At 40.1% G+C, this 20511-nt stretch overlaps 1 long non-coding RNA gene across 4 annotated transcripts in view; it reads right to left on the bottom strand.

The window, feature by feature from the left end:
• Nucleotides 1-20511, bottom strand: part of LOC122200305 — a 73452-nt gene that overhangs the window by 29940 nt on the left and 23001 nt on the right. For 2 of the 4 annotated variants that reach the window (XR_006193786.1, XR_006193785.1), the window contains 2 exons: nucleotides 19422-19544; nucleotides 8621-8737 (listed from right to left, as the gene is read on the bottom strand). This is a non-coding gene — a long non-coding RNA (uncharacterized LOC122200305). Of the gene's footprint in view, nucleotides 1-3322; nucleotides 3468-8620; nucleotides 8738-19421; nucleotides 19545-20511 lie in introns of those variants that run through there. The other 2 variants (XR_006193788.1, XR_006193787.1) reach the window with 2 other exon arrangements.

Genomic DNA, 20511 nt, shown 5'->3' with positions numbered 1-20511 from the left:
GGAGCAGATTTCTTCTGTAAAAAGCCAGGTTCTAGAAATGTCCCTAATTTCCTCAGACTATGCACATTGTTTCAGGTTTCATTCTCTCTGGAAATAGAAAACAAAAGGCCTGGAAAATGGTTCTTGTCCTATGCATACAGAGAGCTGCATACTGCTGTGCACACACACACACACACTTGTACACACACACTTGTACACACTCACACACACTGCAACTTCAGCACCATGATCCAGTGCAAGAAGGCTCTGCTCTGGGTGTGCAGGTCTGGAGTAAAAGAGTGGAAGGTGCCTGAGTATATATAGCATCCCAGAATCATGGGAATGGATTTAGGAACATTCGCCCTTTGTGGTGTGTCCAGATGAAGAACTCTGATGAGGCCACAGCTTGAAAGAGGAATTCTTCCCAGCAACTGTGGCCTTGATGCTAGAGGTTAACAGCTTAACACCAGACTCTAGTGCCCAATTCCAAACTCTAAAAATTAATGGTGATAAGGGTGGGCTGCCTGCCAAGGCCTGTGGTGTGAATCCCAAGAGAAGCACCTTCTATTTTGAGATCTCTCTCAATCCACAATGTGCTGTCCTGTGCTTTGATGCATGTCCCACCTCTTTGACTACGTGCCTTTTTCCACAAGTTTTTTATTCCTAAACTTTCTTGAGCTTTCAACCCATAGACAGTGATGACCCATCTCACTCACCAAAAAGAATAGTCATGTGGAAATATGAGTCAAATACCTGACTCAGATGCCAGTAGGAAGAACTAATGGTCTAACCCTTGCCTTGCCAAAAGCATCAGAAGAAAGAGAGGGGAAATGGTAAATAGAAAATAAACTAAACCCTGGCAAAAGAGGAGAAAAACACAGTAAGTTTCTTTTCCTTGAGAGGGCTCCCCTGAAAAGGAAAAAGTACAACTCGAACCACATAGTAGAGCCAACACCATCCAATAACTGTACGTATAAAAAGAACCATCTCTGGAAAATGGAAATTTGGAAAGATGCTACACCCCGACTCGAAAGTCTTCAGTGACTAGGGCACCTGGCTGGCTCAGTCGGTTGAGTGTCTGACTTCAGCTCAGGTCATGATCTCGTGTTTCATGAGTTCAAGCCCCCACATTGGACTTGCTGCTGTCAGCCTGTCAGCACAGAGCCCGCTTCAGGTCCTCTGTCCTTCTCTCTCTCTGCCCCTCCCCTCCTTACTGTCTCTCTCAAGAAAAAATAAATAAAATATTAAAAAAAATTTTAAAGGCTTCAGTGACTCCCATTGCCCGTATAAAATCTAAACTCTGTAAGAGGATATTCAAGTGTCCTTACCTCTCCTGCCACAATCCCCACCCCTGCTCCTGCCTGCCCCAACACCTGTACACACACCTCACTCTCACCTTAGCTATTAAGCCACTCTTAGTTCATGTTTTTCCTGCTGCTATTCCGTCCTTCCTTGGTCAGGGACCTGCCCATCCTCCAAGAGGGAGCTCAAATATCCCATCCTCCATGAAAGCTTCTCCAGCTTCTCCAGCTTCTCCAGCTCTCCCAGACAAAATAACCTGCTGTCTCCCCTATGTTCCCAAAGGACTGTGTCTATACCTCCCTCCACCCCCACCATTACCATACTTACATATAGTCTTACTGTCCAGTCTTCTCTACAATTTATAAGTTGAGATCAAGATCACATATTCATTTTTGCATCCTCCCTCAAATTCCCACCTCCACCATGTCACTCCATGCCCCCCACCCCCGACCCTCATTGCTCCTGCCAAGGGTTTGTCCTAGCAGCTTCCACATGAGAGGTTCTCAATACATTGTTCTGTTAAATTAAATCCATAACTAAGAGGATTAGGAGCAAATACAGTCACTCCAAAGACAGAAGAAAGGCAGTACCATGATGACAGGCAAGTGACATATTCCTCCAGATCCTAACTAATAAGAACTCTCATTTGTCACTTTCAAGGTGGCTCATCTAGAAGCTGCTCAGGATTTTCAATTCCTTCAGTTTAAAGACCCTGTCTTCTTTCTACATGTAACAATAGAGCACTGAGAACAATTACTTTTTAAACTTTTTTAAAAGCTTTTATTTTTTGAGAGAGACAGAAAGACAGAGTGAGCAGGGGAGGGGCAGAGAGAGGGAGACACAGAATCTGAAGCAGGCGCCATGCTCTGAGCGGTCAGCACAGAGCCCAACGTGGGGCTCAAACCCACGAACCGCAAGATCATGGCCTGAGCAGAAGTCTGACACCCAATCGACTGAGCCACCCAAGCGCCCCAATTTTTGAGCAACTGTGAATTGGGGGAGGGGAGCAGACACTTTACAGCCATCTGTTAGGAACTTGTCATAAAAGGCAGGGTGGAGCAGGGCACAGTACCTGGCTGTCTCAGTCACTTAAGCATCTAACTCTGGTGTTAGCTCAGGTCATGATCTTGTGGTTTTAGAGGTTCAAGCCGCACATTTGGCTCTGTGCTGGCAGTGCAGAACCTGCTTGGAATTCTGTCTCCCTCTCTCTCTGCTCTTTCCACCACTCATGCTGTCTCTGTCTCTCTCAAAATAAATAAGTAAACTTTTTTAAAAAAAATTTAAAAACATACACAATTGAACACGTCCAATCAAGTGTTTGTCCACCAAGGTGGTCATGATAGTGACACATGGGCTTTGGAGTCTAACAAATCTGTGTTTAAATCCAGGCTAACTATTGTAACCTCTAGGTACATGCCTCTAACCTCCATGACCCTAAGATGTAGCTTATAAAATCCCTCTTCACAGAGTTGCTTTTAGGATTAAATGAGATTTTGAGTATCCAATACTTAATGACTCACAACAAATGCTCACTAAGCGGAAGCTTTTGTTATTACAGTAATGATTCTATAATTTAACACATTTCTTAAAGTTCTCTTTTGAAAGAACTTCAAAGCCCCTCTATAAGCTACATGCAAAAATCACTGATTTTTTCCCCCTGATTTTTTGTATTCCTCCTTTTGTGCTAAAATATCATGATATTTGAGTCTTCATTTTATTAATCATATTTATCTAAAAATTATATTTAGGAGATACCAAGTGAAATGTGTGCATTTTTGGTAACTGTGTACTTCTGGTGACTGTACAGTTTGAAATACTATTTTTTATCGAGTTTTATAAAAGTGAAAAAAATAAAAATAAAATAACAATTATATTTAGAGGTTTACAAAAGCCAAAGCCACTATTTAAAGAAAAAGTTTTGTGACCACTGATTATATGTTTCAGGTACTCATGGAGTTTCAAAGGCATTGTTCAAAACCTAAATTCTTTAATAAAAGGTTAGACACACTGTTCTGGCTTAATCAAATCATCAAGTACTTACTGAGTATGAATATGAAGGCTATTTTGAGATGACAATCATAAAAATCAGGTCTTCTGAGTTCATAACATAGAATCCCAAGAAATCTAAAACTGTGGAAGCAACCCAACATGGAAGCTGGGTTAAGCTGACATTCTAGAAGGCTCCAGGGAACTTCAATGGAGTGATATTCTCTGAGCTCCCTTTGGGACCTGAGAATAACTTTAATTATTACCTCATATTGCACTGCTTAGCCAGAGAATGTCCTTGAAAGGTCACTGGATTCACTAATAAATACTGCCAAGGCTCTGCTTTTTCAATAGTGGATTATTATTCCTTCAATCAATAAGTACTTCCTGGCCCCTCTTACATATAGGACATACTACTTAATACTATAGGAGTCACAAAGAAGATAATGCAAGACCCTTGACTTCCTGGGCTTTCCATTCCAGGCGACACTAGAATTCCAATCTAAAATCTGCCAATTCTAATCAGCATATAAGCCTATAGGTTATGACATATACATACAATCAGGCATTAAGTAAATAGTCAAAACAAGGCATGCTATAGAGAGAAAGATACCTGTGGATGAGAGTGGCCATGGAGGTCCTGGAATTAAATTCATCCTAATGGATAGAAAGGCTTTCAACAGTCAGAGAGAAGGGGAGCTATTTTAGGAGAGATCAGTACAGTAGTGGCATAGTGGCAGAAGTGGCCTAGGAAAATAGAAAGTAAAGCAATCCAATTAAGCAGAAGCTAAAGTAAGGATGTGGCTAGTTCTAAGATGGGAACAGTATTGGAACCAGACTGTAAAGAATCTGAATGGCAGGAATTCATATTTCATGCTGCATAGATCAGGAAGCGATGGTCTGCTGTGACACATTGTAGGAAGTCAGGCAGGAGATCTGAAATGCTGAACTTTCAATGAACCCTTTTATTTTTTTTTAAGTTTGTTTGTTTATTTTGAGAGCGAGAGAGCGTGTGCACAAGCAAGAGAGGGGCAGAGAGAGAGAGGAAGAAACAGAATCCAAAGCAGGCTCCAGGCTCTGAGCAGTCAGCACAGAGCCCAACATGGGGCTCAAACTCACAAACCATGAGATCATGACCTGAGCGGAAGTCGGTTGCTTAACCAACTGAGCCACCTAGGTGCCCCTCAATGGGCCCTTTTGACATTAGCTCCATTGTCCAAGGGATTCATAGGTGACTGAGTTGAAATCTTCTACCTCAAGAAAAATAAAATAAAAGATTTGGGGTTTAGCTGTACATCCTGGTCTTCCCATGTTTACCCTGGCCTCTCTGACCAAGGGTCATGAGTAATGGGTGACAAAAGTAGGAAGAGCCAAAGAAACTCAGAGCTGCTGGTAGCTGGAAAGACATTGTTCCTGGCAGGGAAATCCGCCCCCATCTATGCCTGGGATAAAGCAGTGGGATTAGGTGGTTTGCTGGGCCCCATGGCATGGTCTGTGGTGCTGTCAGCAGCCTTTCATCAAAACATGATGGGCTAACACACCATGGAGGCTGGTTCATGTTCTGGATATTAAATGCAGGCTTACGTGTCCCTCTATTTATACATGCACCCAGGCCTGCTGGATGACTGCCATTCCATTCACGAGAGATAGAATAAAACCCTCCCCGTGTAGCACTCTGGGACACACACTACGCATTCCTGGAAGCAGCAGGCAAGAAAGGGTTTGACCTCCAACCACAAAAAGGAATCCAGCAGGGGAAACCACAGTGGCCTAACAAACCACAAAGAGAAATCCATTTTCAGAGTGTGGAAATTTGGTCTTGGTAAAAGCAGTAGGTGGGATTTTGAACAAACCACACTGATTTTGAAGGATGGAAAGCCCAGATGAAGGGCCCTGAGAGCACTATTTGTTTCGTTCATATCAGTTTCATTGTCAAACTACAGTCTTGTCAAAATCCTACCAATGGGAGACCACATAATTTACTCCAACTTCATTCCCTGATTCATCGGGCACATCCCACAACTGTCCTTCCCCAGAGACTGAGCCAGCTTCAACCCAAAGGAGAACAGACTGCAGAAGTTAATGTAGCTGGTGTGGGAATTGGCTAAACGGAGTGTGAAGGCCCGGGGAGATACAACTGGAAAGCAGCTCACCCTTACGAAATCTATTGCCGCATAGATCTTTAGTTCCAAATCACAATCTGGTTCCCCATCCTTGAGCATTTACAGATAGATTATTTTATTTTATTTTATTTTATTTTATTTTATTTTAGGAAGTCCACTTCCTTCCTAAAACTTCCCTTAAGGAAGGGATTGTAAGACCCGGATGCTTCCTCATTTGAACTTGTTCTAATTTCCTGGTACTTTTTACATATCTCATTTTATATAATTAATCTACATAAACAGCTTTCCACACCCCCCGCTATGAGTTTGTAAACTCCTATAGGCAAGCTATCATTTCCTCCCTCCCTTCACATCACCTTAAACATCAGAGATACTCAATAAACTCTTGTTGAAACTACATAGAAACCATAAAACCTCAATGGGTTTTGAATAAATGTCGTTGATTCACTCATCGACTTTTGGAGCAAAATGGCATGCTTAAGCAAAATACAAATATCACTCCAAATAAAGATCATGATGCAAACAGTATTGCTGTCTGGCCAGACTCTGACTCCCTCTGAGCAGATGACTGGGCATTGAAACCAGTGCTATTCAAATATAAAAATGGAGGGGCAGCAGGCCTTGGAAAGTGACCACCAACCTTGAAGAAAAAAGGCAAATATCAGGATTCTGACACCCAGATTCTTTCACTCCCATCCCTTCCTCTTCACCGCCATGGTCGTACTTTCTTGGCCAGTACCCATACCTTCTTCTCCTCCACCCCTTGATTTCAAGTGCTCACAGTCTCACACTGTGGCAGTTGGCTTCCAATTGGTTTTCCAGTTGAATAGCTTCAACGGTTGCCAATTATTTTCTTGATGATTTAGTTTCCCAAGCACATCCCCTACATCCCCTTCTCCAGATCTCTGCTCAGGCCTTTGCTATGCCTGCAGAATATTTTTCCCCACATCTACTTATCCACATCTTATTTATTCTTCAGGCCAACCACTTTATGCTTCATGGAGTCTTCCTTGAAATTCCCTCCTGGAAGCATTTCTCCTTTGCTGAACTCTCATAGCATCTGGCACCTTTCTTTTTGTTTTGTTTTGTTTTTTTAAGATTGTTTATTTATTTTGAGAGTGAAAGAGAACACGAGTAGGGGGGCCAGAGGAAGAGGGCGAGAAAGAGAGAGAGAGAGAGAGAGAGAGAGAGAGAGAGAGAGAGAGAGAAAGGAGAATCCCAAGCAGTTTCCAAGCTGTCAGCCAGGAGCCCAATGCCGGTCTCAGTCCCACGACCCTGGGATCGTAACCTGAGTTGAAATCAAGAGTTGGACACTCAACCAACTCAGCCACCCAGGCACCCCAGCATCTGGCACCTTTCTGATGGCATTTAGCATCCTGGTGTACTATAGTTTCCTATGTATGTCTTCTCTCTACAATTAAAATGGAAATTCCTGAGGACAGACACTTTTATGTCCCATAGTATCATGCATCATTAATTTCATACACTATGTGCTCAGTGAGTATTTGTTGAGTGAAGGAATGGATGAATGAATGAGAGTATAAAGCAATAGTAAATCATTGAATGAATGAGATGCATTGTCAGTATTAAGTATTTAAGGAAAAGGAAAGTCATTCCAGATTTTTATCAGGTTGAACCTCTTACCTTTACTTGGGTTAGTTTTTTTTGTTTTTTGTTCTTTGGGGTTTTTTGAGACAGAGAGCTCATGAGTGCACGTGCAAGCAGAGGAGGGGCTGAGAGAGGGGGAGGGAGAGAATCTAAATCTTAAGAGAATCTCCATGCTGAGCATGGAGCCAGACGAGGGGTTTCGCTCTCACAAACCATGAGATCATGACCTGAGCCGAAATCAAGGGTTGGATGCTTAACCGACTGAGCCACCCAGGCGCCCCTAAGTTAGTTATTATTAGTGTCACTTTACAGACCATGCAACTGAGGCCAAGAGAGACTAAAAGCCTTGTAAAAGGTCACACTGGCCAATATAGAGCTTTTTATTCTTCACTATTCTGCTCAGTATTAGTCTCTGTCTTTTCAATACTTGGCAATGTATCATGGGATTATCTTCCTGGAGACCCTACCTGGTTCTTTTCATCCTTTTCTCATTAACCCCTTCTTAGTCCCATGCCTAAGGTATAGGGTATAGATGAACACTTACTTACAATAAAATGTTGTCCTACTCATTATAAACAAGGTAGACCTGGTCTAAATAAGTCCAAAAAGCAAAAACTTTCAAGATCAAAAGTAATTCCCAGATTAGATCTATGGACATGGGGAGGAAGAAACTTAGATCAAAAGAAATAATCAAAATGTTCTCCTTGGTAGAAGTCTCCCTGGACTTGGTTCAGAGCCTACAACTGGAAATTCTCAGGGCACGCTTAGTCTTCTTGCTGTTGGCAAACTGCCACAGAAACATTCCAACCCAGCCAGGATCCACTGGAGAAGCAGGCATCGAATCAAAAGAGCAGAGCACCTGCTTCTAGGGACAGAATGGACCCGGCTTCATAGTGGCCCCCCCCAGACCCCAAGAAGCATAAAGACAACTAAAGAGGCTAATTCTGATATAACAGGAAGAGTTAAGTCTGCTCTTGGGAAATCTCTGGCAAATGTTCTCACAGTTTGATTTGTGAGAACAGCAGTTCCTGATAAAAGCCCAGAAAGAAGATAGTAACTATTAACACCCTTGGGCTGAAGCCCGTAACTCTTTTGACAGTCTTTCTGCATGTTAGACAAAGGTGAGCAGAAAATTTACAGGCAGGTGGCGGATGGAGCAGCAGCCCAGCATTAAGGGGTAGTTCTCACCCAGCTTTTTTAAAAGATACAAAGCCATATGATCCTGTGCCTTTGTTTCCCTCACAGTAAAATGGGTTTGATCCTGGGTGAGGACTGTTGTGCTTGTTGTAAAATATCAAATCTGTGCTCTACAACTGCAGGTGAGATGTCTCCAAGCTGCGTCAGCCTGGAGTGGGAACGTCACAGAACAATATTCAATACTCAACTAGAAGGAGACTTCCTCCTATCCTGCCTTTCTAGCCCGGGAGCCCCTGGGTACCTGATGTGTGCTCTGCAAGGTCCGCTTCCTCCTGACAGTCCCTACCATGTACCCAATGCCCCCAGAACACTGTGCCCTTCTCTTAGCTGCACTGACCCCATTTGTGCCCCTACTCTGGGCTGAAGGATGGTCCCAGCCCCACAAACATTTATGTGGTGCCCTAGTGCTCTCCTCCAACACTCACCTCACCAAAGCGTTGGAAATCTGGTTCTCTTCATTTGCACTGTCCTCTCTTCCCAGACTCTCAGAGCATATAGACCCTTGAGTGAAGTATTTGACTGGTTTCTGTAATTAAGGTTCCCTGAAGGGTTGGGGTAAAAGACCATTGGAGAAACATTTATTTCACTGTGTTACAGTCTGTCTAACATGTCCTTATCTTGATGTTGAGGACATGTTTTAAACATAATAACTATACCTTCATCATACTTATCATAAATAATAACTCCTGGGACACCTGGGTGGCTCAGTCAGTTAAGCGTCCAACTCTTGATTTTGGATCAGGTCATGATCTCACGGTCCGTGAATTTGAGCCGCGTCTTGCTCCATGCTGTCGGTGTGGAGCCTGTTTTAGATTCTCTCTCCCCTCTCTCTGACCCTCCTCCACACACTCTCACTCCCTCTCTGTGTCAAAATAAATTAATAAACTTAAAAAATTAAGAAAAAATAACAATAACTACTTAATGACCTCTACTATCAATCTTTATGCACATTTCCTTGATTTTTCTCCAATAGGCAAAAACTCATTATTGCTGATTTATTTGAATCAGGATCTAAATAAAGACCTCACAATGCATTTGGTTGTTTTATCTCCTCAGTGTATTTTATCCTATAATAACTCACTCTGCTTTTTCTCTACTGCCATTCTTGTAGGAGCATAAAGCATATTTGGAGAAACTGAGTTACACTTCCTATAGAATGTCCCATTTTTGGGATATAACCAATCATATCTTTGTCATTTAAGCAATTCTTCTATCCCTCACATTTCCTGTAAACTAGTAGCAGTTCTAAAGACTCGATTGGAATCAAGTTCAATTTTTTAGGCAAGAAACATCATAAGAGATACTTCTTGTTGTATCATCTCATGAGGCATGTAATATTTAGGCTGTACAACTTTTCAAGACACTAAGATTGATCACAGGTTGTATGTGGTGTCAGCCTGACCCTTCCATTATAATGTTCCCCATCAACATCTCAGCTAATAGTTTTAGCCTCATTAGTGAATGCTGCCTAGATCAATTACTTCATTAGAGGTTGAAAATGGCAAATTTTTAAAATTTCTACCTTTCGTTTTGCATTTATTGTTTGGAGTTCTTCTATATAGAACCCACTTTATCAGATATCTAGTAACTGAAATACAGTTGGCGTACAAAAGATAAAATGAATGCTTTCTCATTATTTATTCATTTACAGAATAATTATTATCTAGCAACTTCCAATGGAAACTATTAGGCTGTATTTTGTGTTTGTTGTTGTTTTAGGTATCATTATGAACTCACGGGTTTTTTACATTTTTTCATTTTTTTAAGTTTATTTATTTATTTATTTATTTGAGAGAGAGTGAGGCAGAGAGAGAGAGGGAGAGAGAAGATCCTAAGAGGCTCTGCACTGTCAGAGCAGAGCCCAGTGCGGGGCTCAAACTCACAAATCATGAGATCATGACCTGAGCCAAAATCAAGAGTCAGAGGCTTAACTGACTGAGCTACCCAGGTGCCCTAGGATTTTTTTTAATCAAGCATTACAAATATAATGGAGACTTCCTAGGCAGACATCTCCCCTATCTCATTGCCCTTCTTTTTCTGTCAGAGGTAAATACTATCATGAAAACATTTACCATTCTTGTTCAAATTTTCATTCTTTTACCACATATTTTATATACATACACATTTAATAGCATTGTTTTATGGATGTTTAAATATTACAGAATTGTATTACACTACAGGTATTTTGCTTCAACCAGTTTTTCCCATACGATACTATTTTTTTCATAATTACCTATATTGGTAGATATATTGCTGGTTCATTTTAACTGCTGCATGTTATTTTATTTTATATATCACAATTTTTTCTGTTAATAAATTCTGAGGTTTTCAAATTTTGCTATTATAAACAATACTGCAATGAATATTCTTCAATACATCTCCCTGTGCACACAGCATGAAAATTTCTCTAGCGTATATTTCTAGATGTAAAACTATTGGGTCATAGCATATAAGCACCTTCAAATTTGCTAATTATAGGCAAATTGCTCTCCAAAACGGTTGTGCAAATCTATACTCCCACCAGCAGTGTACAAAAGACTTCATTTTCCCCCTATACTCAAGTAAAAGAAACAATTTTAGTGGCACCTGGCTGGCTCAGTTGGTGGAGCATGCGACTCTTGACCTTGGGATTTTGTTTGAGCCACACGTTGAATGTAGAGATTACTTTAAAAAATAAAGTCTTTTAAAAAATTTTTAATAAATAAGTACATCCAAAAGTAAGATAACATTGTATGTCAATTATACTCAAATTTTAAAATTCTTTTATTTTTTTATTTAAAAAAAATTTTTAATGTTTATTTATTTTTGAGAGAGATGGAGACAGAATGGGGCAGAGAGAGAGGGAGACACAGAATCCAAAGCAGCCTCCAGGCTCTGAGCTGTCAGCACAAAGCCAGAAAAGGGGGCTCAAACTCACAAGCTACGAGATCATGACCTGAGCCGAAGTCAGACACTCAACCAGCTGAGCCACCCAGGTGCCCCTCAAATTTTAAAATTCTTAATAAATAAAAGGTTTCATGTTCTTCCTACATCCTCACTCAAACTTGGTATTGTCAGATTTTTTTTTTTTTTTTTTTTTTTTTTTTTTTTTTTTTTTGGTCCAACTCATGGGTATGAGATGATTTCTCCTTGGTATTGTAATTTGCACTTCTCTGATCGCTAGCGGGGTTGAGATTCTTCTTATATGTATGTTGGCTACTTGGATTGATGTTTTTATAGTGTGAGAGCAAACATAGTAGCTAAGACCACAGGAACCGGAACCAGACTTCTAGGCTCAAACTCGGGTCCACCAGTGACTTTAGGTAAGTTATTGAACATTTTCTGTGCCTGTTTCTTCATCTATAAAGTGGGGACAATAACTACCTATCTCACAGGGACACAGTAAAGATTAAAAGAGTTAATATATCTCAAGTGCTTAGGACAGTGCTTGCCTGTTACCATTATCATCATTATTGGTTTGTAGGGGCTTTTTCAATATTCTGGATACCTTTTCTCTGTTAAATTTTGCATTTTAAATATCTTTTCCCAAATGTCTGCATTTTTATCTTTTTATTTTGTTTATGGTATCTTTTGTTGTTGCAGAAAATTTGCTGTTAATATAATATGATAAAAATTATCCTTATTTTTTCCTATAGGTGCAAACTCTAAGAAATATTTTTCTTTTTTTAAAGTTTATTTATAATCTCTACCCACAACATGAGGCTTGAACCTACAACCCCAAGATCAAGAGTCACATGCTCTTCTGACTGAGCAAGCCAGATGCCCCTAAGAAACCTTTCTATACACAAGGTCATAAAGACTAATATTTTCTTACCTGTAGGATTAAAAAATTTTTTTTACTTGTAGGATTTCAACCCACCTATGATGTAAGAGAAGGATCCAATTTTGTGTTTTTCCATACAGATAATCAGTTTCCCAAGCATTATTTTTCCACCAATTTGTAATTCTACCTTTATACTGAGTATATGATGTACGTATGTGTGTGTTCCTAGGCTTCCTATCCTGTTTCAGCAATTTATTTTCCAATTCTTGCATCATCCCATGTCCTAACTTTTAAGACTTATTTAAAAATAAGTCTCGGGGCGCCTGGGTGGCTCAGTCGGTTGGGCATCCAACTTCAGCTCAGGTCATGATCTCACAGCTCGTGAGTTCGAGCCCCATGTCAGGCTCTGTGCTGACAGCTCAGAGCCTAGAGCCACTTCGGATTCTGTGCCTCCCTCTCTCTCTGCCCCTAACCCACTTGCATTCTGTCTCTGTCTCTCTCAAAAATAAATAAACATCAAAAAAATTTTTAATAAATAATAATAAAAAATAAAAATAAGTCTTCATATCTAATAGAACAAGTTCCACCATCTTTTTAAAAATGAAATCTGGGATCTAGGCCCCTTGCTCTTCCATGAAGTCTCCTAGAACTCGAAGAACAGTGTAGACTGTGTCTAACATCTCAGAAAGTTAAACCGGGAGAGACTGGCTGCTAGCCGCTCCAACACAGAGCAAACAGAGGCAGTGGAGAAACCCCACATTCCCAGAGTTTATCTGAGCGAAGTGTGGAGATATTTATTATGAGCCAGTTGTGGGGCATAAGAGAATATGTGCCTTTGTGGGATCATCTTAGTTCCATTTGAGAGGATCAGCTTCTATAAAGAAGTAGTGCTGTCATGGGTGGAAACTAAGTAGAAAGGGTGCATTCTTTTGCACGAATTAAATTGTAGGTGAGAGATTCTCAGAAATAGGGGGTCTCAAAGAAAGCCCATAGAGAGTTCCATGATTAAAAAAAAATAAGTTAGCTTTAAACTTCCGCCCAGTCTAGGATGTTCTGGGAACAGTTCATAATAGTGCTGGGCAAGTAGGAGCTTTCCTACTGCTCCCCTCCCTTCCCCTACTTCAACCCCAGAGGAGTCAGAGACTAACTAATGAATGCATGAGATGGAAGAGGAAATCAACTGAGGGAAACAGATGAGATAATACCCTGTTGTCTATTCCAAACTTTCCACCTGCTGCCGGCCCAGGTTGAGGATGAGGATAAGCTTTAACTTTGTAGTGCTAGAAGTTCGACTGTTATCTAGAACTATACGTTTTAATGCATAAACTGAGACAGTTTTTCATGATCAAAAGACTTTTTACTTGGAGTGGCCAGAAAAGACTATAGATTTTCATTTATTCATAGGTAAGAAAGAACCAGTGCCATATATCAGCTTTTAAGGACAATAGCAGGAAGAAAATAATGACACTGCATGGCTGTGTTCCATGGATCCTACTTATTTGAAGTATCAGCTATCTATATTTTTTTAGTTTTTATTTTAATTCCAGTTAGTTAACATACAGTGTTATATTAGTTTCAGGTATACAATATAGTAATTCAACAAATCCATTCATCACCCAGCATTCATCACGACAAGTGCACTCCTTAATCCTCCATGACTCCCTAACCCACACCTATTTCACCCACCCACCCTTCTACCTTCTGGTAACCATCAGTTTGTTCTCTGTAATTAAGGGCCTCTTTTTTGATTTGTGTCTTTCTCTCTCCTTTTCCCCTTTGCTCATTTGTTTTGTTTCTTAAATTCTACATATGAGTGAAATCGTATGGTATTTGTGTTTCTCTGACTTATTTCACTTAGCATTATACTCTCCAGCTCCATCCATGTCATTGCAAATGGGTATCTATTGTTTTCATTGCACTTCCAAATTAAGTTTACTAGTCCTTTGTTTAGGAATCCTACATCTACATTTTTCTTTTCTTGTTTTGTCCTTGTCAGCAGGACAAAAGTTATACTAATTCATAAAAAGATCTGAGTGGCCTTCCTCCCTTTTCCATCATCTGAAACAGGCATAACATAATGGTTATATGTTTATTGATGATTTTGTAAAACTGGCCTCCAAAACCCTCTAAGCCTGGGGACTTTGGGGGACAGGATCTGTAATTCTCCGTAGGTACAGATAAGGTTTCAGGGGCCTGGAAACTAGCAAAGGATGGGAGCATCATTATCTCTGTGCATTGTGGGACCACCTGCCCTCCTCTGAAGACACCTCAGGTATCATAAATGCCTCACAGGTGCCTCAGGAGAATACCAGTGCCAATTTGGATATCAAGTTTGGTAAAGTTGAATTTTTTCTCTTTTTAAATAAAAATCAGATAGAAATTGGAAAAAAAAAAAAAACAGGAAAAATATTGCCTCCCCAGACACCACCAGAACCTCTGTATGCCCCCTAGTCCCCATCTTTGGAGACCACTGCTCTAGAGAGTGAACTGAGCATAGCCAGCAGCTAAAGCAATTCCCTTACATGCTCTGTGGAGAAAAGGAGCAGACAGGAAAAGGGAGCCAGCATTGGGCAGTGGCCATGTGCAGGTATTTTTAACCTGTGGGAGGCAGCATGATATTGTGCATTTTAAAACTAGTCTGATCATAAGAATCACAGAGCACACTTGTTAACAAAAGAGATTCCCAGACTTTAGCCCAGACTTATTGAATTATAATTTCTGGGGCAGAGCTGGGAGTAGAGGAGAGAATGTGCCTGAGAACCTCTATGTTCAATAAGCACTCCAGAAAGTCTTGCAAATGGGCAAGTTTGGGAAACACAGAAAAGGAGAAAAGGCAAGTACTTTGGAGTTAGGCTCCAGTTGAGTTATAACTCACCTTTTAATAGTTGTGTGGCTTGGAGCATGTATTGTTACTCAATCTCCATCTGCCTCCATTCCTTCATTTAGAAGAGAGGGGTTAATCATACCTGCCTGATTCTTTAGTTGCAAGGATTAAATGAGAGGATATATGTAAACACTCCACACAATGTCGATACTTGGTAAATGGTCATCTTTATTATACAGAGAGTTCTGGGAGAAGACATTAAGCTTAAATTACCAACCTACAAAGACATTCATTCCTGAAGTTGAGATGAAAGTACAGTACCTCAGTTTTTCTTGCTTGTTCTGTATCCAGTCCCATTTTTCTGATAACAGTGCCTGTTTTTTTTCTTGGGGACACACGACCACTTTCTATTGCTAGTTCACATGGTTCAGGTTGATGGATTTGACCCTGCCTTTCACCCACAGGGGTGAGCGTGATTAAGGTGTGGCCAGTGAATATACTCCATTCTCCCTGGCCATCACGATGGATTCAGAATAAAGAGCGTAACTCAAGCTGGTCTAGTGAAATTCCATCTTGGAACTTTCACCAGAGATGTGAGCCTGGAACTAAGCTGCCACCTGCCATCTTGCCTGAGAAGGGGAGTGCCCATCTAAGAATGCAGCAGTAGAGGAGAAGACTCACGATATGGAGAGCATTGGACCAAAGCTTGAAGATATTTTTGAGCCCTGGAATCTAGACATGCTGAAGCAGTTCCACCCCAGGATTTTTCAGTTATGTGAACCAATAAAAATTTTGACATAAGACAATTTGATTTAGATTTTCTGTTACTTGCATTCAAAAGAGTCTTGATAATGATTTTAAGGCATCGCTTCTATTTTAGTCTCCAGCTTACTGTGTAATCATGCAAGCCTTTTCCTTGTCTGCTACATTTCCTAACTTTATTAGGAAGAAGCAATCCCATGGCCTTAGCATTTAGACTTGATGGATAATGGAAATTGCTACGGCATGATCACTCTCCAGGGATTAGAAAACGCAAATCCTTTCCATCTAAATGGATTCTTTTCTCTCAGGGTGGGAAGGAGCTGATATTTAGGTAAGTCTCTGTTTTTGTTCTCTAAACTCTGAGAATGGTTGCCATTAAAGGGCAACACAACAATTAAAAGCTGTTGGATCAGAGAATGACAAGCTTGGCTGGTATGCAACACTGTGCAGCTGAGATGATTATTCTCAATTAATGGGCAAACATTACACAATTGTCTCTTTCAAGTCCAGAGTGCTAATATATAATACACAATCAGAGGGCATTGTACATTGGAATATAACTCATTAGCCAGTGCCAATTCTTTACTCCCAGAAATGAAATAGTCCCTTGTCTATGAAAGCTGCTATTTTGAGTCTTTTAAATTTGCAGTTACAGACCAGGTGAGGGATATCAAATTGGGAGGAATCCAAATGAAATTTGGGGTAGGAACTCCTATGGGAACTCATTATTAAGGCAAAATGGCAGTAGAACAAGGAGCGTGGCAGGGCAGCAGTGGAAGGTATACTTTGACCTCCCCAGCCTCCCACCAGGAGCCAGACTTAAGGACCTTTGGCAAATCTGGCTGAGGCAGCATCTGCCCTGTTGAGGGACATCCCAGAATGGACATGTCCCTATGTGACTGCCCAGTGAATACCAAATAGATTGGGTCATTTTATTCAAACCTGGAGTACTTGGCTGTCCCGGCACATGCTCTGTGGATGAACTCAGAGCATGCTTTAGTCCCACATAGCTGCTGAAGTCTGAGCAGCTCATAGAGCAAGGGACAGAGGTGAGGAAAACACAGGGAGGGTGATCAGAGAAGTCTAAGGAAGGGGATTGGATTACAGTCAGATCACAGGGTGTGGGAGACTCTGGGACAAATTCATGGGAGAGCCTAACCAGCTGGCACGGAGCTGAGAACTGTCACAGTCAGCTGTGCTGAGCCAGCTGCACTATGTGTACATGTAGAGTGCAGAGTAACTGGGAGGAGGAAATCTTAACAGTTACCAAAAACACCCACAGTCCATCAACTCATTCAACCGAAAAACAAAGCATGCCTCTTGGACTCTAACTCTCGCAAACCAAAGAGATGTCTACAAGGTTATCCAGTTTCTTGCTTCATAGGACATGTCTTCCCCAGTCTTTCAAAGGAAGCTTCTAAATGTCAGGGCTGTGCTAGGTTCTAGGGATATGGGGGAAATATGTACAGTACTTTCCTCTAAGGAGCTCACCACTTAATCAACAATTACCAACAACAACAACAAAAAAAAAATGCAGTAGAAGCTGGGACAAAAGAGAGCATAGGTACTACAGGAGCCCAGAAAACAGGCACCAGATCATGTAAGTTGTGATTTAAAGCTAAAGAATTTGTGAGTTTCTTTAAACACACATAAACTGCTCTTCACATGCCCCCCAACATTATGCCTACCCAACAGTGTTCTTTCCTCCAAACCAGTCTCATATAGGTGACCCCAACATGGCAAAAAAAAATCCCACCATGACTGTCAAGGTCTAGTAATAAATTGAATGTTTTATTCTCCCCTGTGTTCTCTGTATACATTTTCACATCTTTTTTTTTTTTTTCTTTTCAAGTGTGTTGTTTACTCTGGTTGGTAGAATATGATATTTAAAAGGTCAGGGTTTAATTTTATGGGCCATTTAGCTTCATTTGGAATGAGGACAAAGCCCCCACAACCAGAGGTATATCTGTCAATCAAAGCCAGAGGCCGCGGAAATGTCTGCTGTGACCTTGGTTACTGGGAGCCAGAGCAAGAGACCAGAGGCGGTTTACTCCTTTCAAAGCTATCATTACCAGGTAAGCAATCAGTTGGAAATAGGCGTTAGTTTGGCAGCAGTGTATATTCGTAAATAAGGGTAAGTGTGTGTGTGTGTGTGTGTGTGTGTGTGTGTGTGTGTGTGTGTAATGTTTTGCAATTCCCCTGAGGGCAGCAAAAATAATAATTATTATGAACCTACAAGCATAATTCCAGATACTGACAAGCACTTTCCCTTATAACTTTCATGTCTGTGTTCAATATCGCCTCTTCACAAAGCCCTTCTCTGATCAGCACTAGAATGTAAATTCACAGGAATTGTCTATTTCGTTCACGGTCCATAAAATGAAAGCCCTGAGCTTTTAAAATATCAAATTCCATCAATTACATTAAACAACACACTCAAAAAGAAAGACAAACAGAGATGTGAAATCATATACAAAGAACATCCACAGTGAAGACACAAGCATTAAATGGTCACTAGACCTGAAGGGCCTGGGGGCTGTTTCCCCATGTTGAGGCAGTGATTATGAGACCAGATGGGATGAGAGAACTGTTGAATGGGTGTAATAGAAGATGTGGCATTTCAAGAGTGATATACGTCAAAGACAACCACTAAACTCTTCACAGCTTACATGGTCTGGTGCTGTCTTCTGGGAGCAGTTCCTAGGACGGTGCCTGTCACATGGTCGCTGCTCAATAACTATTTATTGAATGTCTAGTGGAATAAACAACCAAGTTCTTTAGTGAAGCTTTTCTTTCTTTTCACTTAGCTTTATAAAAAAGTAGCACAGTGAGGGGTGCCTGGGTGGCTCAGTTGGTTAAGCGCTGACTTTGGCTCAGATCATGATCTCAAGGTTCTGAGTTTGAGCCCTGCATTGGGCTTGGTGCTGACAGCTCAGAGCCTGGAACCTGCTTTGGATTCTGTGTCTCCCTCTCTCTGCTCCTTCCCCACTTGTACTCTGTCTCTCAAAAATAAATAAACATTAAAAAATTTTTTTTAAAAAAAGAACATTGAAATAGTTAAACATTTATTTTAGTGTAAAAAGATAATGCCAGGTCTTGATCTCATCCCATTTTTCACACACCCAGTTCCCACATCCTAATAGCAACCTCCCCCATTATCATTTCCATTAGTTTCTTATTTATCCTTCCAGTTTGTTTATGCAAATCACATACAACTATATTTTTATTTAATTATGCAAAATATAATGTGATATACACTCTGATATTAACCTTGCCTTTTTTCACTTAATAATGTAACCTGATGAACAAAGAAAGTATTATATTTGAATACTATATGAATAGTATACAGTCATAAAAAAAGAAGGAAATCCTACCATTTGGACAATATAGATGGATCCCCAGGGCATTATGCTAAGTGAAATGAGTCAGACAGAGAAACACAAATATTGTATGATCTCATTTATATATGAAGTCTAAAAAAACAAAGAAACTCATAGAAGAGAACAGGTTGGTGGCTGCCAGAGGCAAGGGGTAGGGGTGAGCAAAATGAGTGAAGGTGATCCAAAGGTACAAACTTTCAGTCATAAGATAAACAAGTTCTGGAGATATAATGTACAGCATGATGACTATAGATAAAAATACTGTATTGTATATTTGAAAGTTGCTAAGATCTTACAAGATCTTAAAAGTTCCCATCACAAGAAAAAAAATGTAACTACATGAGGTTATAGATGTTAACTAAATCTACTGTGGTGATTATTTTGCAAGATATACATACATCAAAGCATTGTGTTCTATAATTTAAACAAATACATTGTTATATGTTGGTTATATCTCAATAAAACTATGGAGGAAAATATAACTTGGAGATTCTTACATATTCAACTTGGAGAATGACTTAAAGTTTTTTACAGTTCCAGTTAATTCCATTGTATGACTGTTCCACAGATTATTAAGCCAGTCCATGTGGATGGATGTTTGTGTCGTTTCCAATCTTTTGCTATTGAAAAGAAAACAAAATCACTCTATACTATATGATAGGGTAAATTCCCAGAGATGGAGCTGCTGGGTCAGATAGTTGATATATTAATAATTTTACATATATATTGCCAAGTTGCCTTCCAAAGTAGTTATACAAACTTATATCCTCATCAGCAATGTAAGAGAAAGTCTGTTTCCCCACAGCCTTGCCAACAGAGTTTTATTTAACTTGGAATTTTGTTAATTTAATAGGTAAAAAAATAGTATCTCAGGATGGTTTTGATTTGCATTTCTCTTATGACACAGAGCACTTTATTTCTAAGAATGGACACTTCATAGTTTTCTTATGTTTCTATTAGGTTAATAGTATTTTTATACTTCACTTACAGGAACACATTATATAGGGAGATTAGCCCTTTCTCTGTAATGTGAGTTGCAAAAACTGTTTTCCACTGCTGTGTTGGTTAATGTTTAACAGTGGTCTCTGGGGAAAATATGCCCTGGTTCACAGCATTTGGCAACTTCCATGATGTAAATGTTCCCACCACAGATAATGTCAAGCTACCAATATGACATCTCTAAATGTGGAATTGGAAAGAGATGTGCAGCAGCGGACCATTATATAATATCTCCACGGTACAGACACAATACGTATAAATAACCTCAAGAGCATGGATGACAGTAAAATGTAGTTAAACAATTAGAAAGGGATGCGTTTGGAGTATTTTTTACCTTTGTTTGTAACATTCTGTGTTTAATTATAAGCCTGTATGACTTAATTTTAAATAATGGCTGTGTTTGATAATCAGCTTTCAAAATTTTTGAAAATTAAATAATCAGCTCCTGTGAGCCAGTGCAGGCCACCTCCAATGCATTACTGCCTCTTATTCCATTTGTTTTTTGCCTTTTGACTTTTTCTCAAATGATGTTTTTCACCATACAAGTGTTTGATTTTGATGTCATTCTTTTGTTTTTGTTTTTTAAGA

Source organism: Panthera leo, chromosome D1, assembly GCF_018350215.1.
Source record: "Panthera leo isolate Ple1 chromosome D1, P.leo_Ple1_pat1.1, whole genome shotgun sequence".
Classification (NCBI taxonomy): domain Eukaryota; kingdom Metazoa; phylum Chordata; class Mammalia; order Carnivora; family Felidae; genus Panthera; species Panthera leo.
The sequence above is the reverse complement of the archived record's forward strand: the minus strand, read 5'-3'. Positions and strand labels throughout refer to the sequence as shown.